The sequence below is a fragment of the Mandrillus leucophaeus genome, unplaced genomic scaffold, assembly GCF_000951045.1.
Source record: "Mandrillus leucophaeus isolate KB7577 unplaced genomic scaffold, Mleu.le_1.0 Scaffold147, whole genome shotgun sequence".
NCBI lineage: Eukaryota > Metazoa > Chordata > Mammalia > Primates > Cercopithecidae > Mandrillus > Mandrillus leucophaeus.
This window is the reverse complement of record NW_012101443.1, coordinates 1,792,902-1,795,357: the sequence shown is the minus strand read 5'-3', so window position 1 is coordinate 1,795,357 and position 2,456 is coordinate 1,792,902. Positions and strand designations below refer to the sequence as shown.

Below are 2,456 nucleotides of genomic sequence, written 5' to 3'. Positions count from 1 at the left end.
AACTGACTTCACGCTGTTGCCAGCTATGTCCCTTCCGCTGCCTGCTGCAGGTGGCTGGGGTCTGAGGAAGCTTGACCCTCACACCCGCACCAGGGGTAGATCTTTGGTTCCTTTCAGCCCCGGTGCGTCCCGCGTACTTTGAAGTGGAATTATAGTTTTGGCTAAAAACTTTCCTTCTCCGTGTTAGTGAGAATCTAAATTCGCTAAACGCGCATTCTAAAATCTTAGCGTTCCCACACCGGGAGTCGAACCCGGGCCGCCTGGGTGAAAACCAGGAATCCTAACCGCTAGACCATGTGGGAGACGACGAAAACCGTTCCAAACCTAGACAAATTGAGTCTTCTCGGTCGGCTTCCGCCCGCTCCATCGCGTTTGTCCGTAGGCGTCAAACCTCCTCCTGCGCCTGCGCGGAGTCTGCAGCCGTTGAAACTGCTCAGGTTCGTATTCTGTCTTTACAGGGGCCTCTGAATCTTTCTTCAATCTATACTCGCGTCTTTGGTGATCTCATCCAGTCTCCTGGTGCTAGGTACCATGTCGACACCAATGTAGACACTAGATTGGATGAGTCATTGTTCACAATTCCTCACTAGAGCTCCTGCAAAGTCCGAAAGAACTGGGGTTTGAACGTTAGAGGCTGGTGAAGAAGTGAGGACGGCGGGGCGTCATAACACCGCGCAGTGGAGGCCACGCTGCCCTGGCCGGTGTCCCCCGACAGGGTGTGTCCCACAGACGCGCAGTGCCTTGCCTGAATCCGTCCCTCCCCTCAGCGCTGGTCCAGGCTGGCCACAGGCACCACCCCGTCCCTGAAAGTGGATCTTTTTCCTCTGAAAAAACAGGAACGAGGACTGCCCGGAAGCCTGGAACGTTCCAGGTTCTGACGACCCAACGGCTAAAGGCAGGATTTGTGTCACCGAAAGCAGCCAGTGGCGGTCTGTAAATGTAGCTTAGAAAAGTGGAGAAAGTCTCTTACTGCAGGCGTTCATGATAGATGGAAACTCCTACTGGTTGCCAAGGCCCTTTTCGATTTGAACCATTTCAAGGGAGCGGTTGATGCCTTAGCAGTCTACTGTTTGAATTAGGGAAATGCAGAGTCAGCCATTGGGGATAGCCGGCGGAGGGGAGCTGTGGCTGTGGTGTCCTCAGTGGCTTAAGCTACAGATAAGTTGTGTTTACTAGCAGAAACTGTGTTAATGGAAGTCTGGGGACAAATTGTGGAAGTTTCAAAGAGTTCAACTAGCAGAGGATACTTTGAAGCCCATTTAAAAGCTAAGATCACTCCTCACTTCCCCAACTGCCGCAGGGACTTAGAAGGTCCTCCTCCCTCCGAGGGTAAGGTTCATCTGTGACATTCATCCTCAACAGAGGAGGAGCGGGAATAAACTGGAAATAGAAATTGTTCTGCCTTGCACTCATTACCACGATGAAGCTCCCCACCAGGGAATGAGCATAACCCAACATAATTAAAAGTGAATTTGGGCCGGCGCCGTGGCTCACGCCTGTAATTCCAACACCTTGGGAGGCTGAGGAGAGTGACTCACATCTGAGGTCAGGAGTTCGAGACCATCCTGGCCAACATGGCGAAACCCATCTCTCTTAAAAATACAAAAATTAGCCAGGCGTGGTGGCGTATGCCTGTAATCTCAGCTACTGGGAAGGCCGAGGCAGGGAGAATCGCTTGAACCGGGGAGGTGGAGGTTGTAGTGAGCGGAGATCATGCCACTGCACCCCAGGCTGGGTGACAGAGTAAGACTGTCTAAAAAAAAAAGGGGGAATGTGGCTCTGAAAAAAAACGGAAGCATTGACAGCAAACCTACTCTGTATCAGACACATGCAAATGTGTTTATTTAATCCTCATAGTGTACCTATGAGGTAGGTCTTACCCACATTTCAGTTGGTTCTTCCTGTACTATCTTTGAACAGAGTACAGAATTTCTTAATCAGACAGCTGCTTTCCTTTTGAGGATATCTGCTTTGGAACACCAGAGAAAGCTCTCCAAAACAAACGCCTTCAACTACAGAATACCTGACATCTGTGGTTCTCAATCTGGGGGCTCAGATTCCATAAATACTTTTCAGTTTTATATTTCCCTTTGATGAGAATTCTTTTTTAAAAAAGACATCTTACTGGTTTTCAAGATCTAATTTCTCACAGTAACCCATTCATTGGATGGGCACCATCCTTAGGATGTAACCACAATGTGAATTTACTTTTGGTTTCTCAGGATCCCTAAACTGAAATTTGTTCCCTTTTTCTCTTTACCAGTGGATGAAAACTCGAGCAGTAGCAGAAAGTCCTATGGTCACTTTATTTTCATTGTTTATGTTGAGACAGGGTCTCACTCAGTGGCCCAGGCTGGAGTGCAGTGGCTCAATCTTGTCTTACTGCAGCCTTGACCTCCCAGGCTCAAGTGATCCTCCCATCTCAGCCTCCCCAGTAGCTGGAACTGCTGGTGGCA

General features: G+C 49.3%; 1 non-coding gene across 1 annotated transcript; it reads right to left on the bottom strand.

Moving 5' to 3' along the window:
• Nucleotides 1-230: 230 nt before the first annotated feature.
• Nucleotides 231-302, bottom strand: TRNAE-UUC. The gene has a single exon. It is a non-coding gene; the product is annotated as a tRNA-Glu (tRNA).
• Nucleotides 303-2,456: the final 2,154 nt, after the last annotated feature.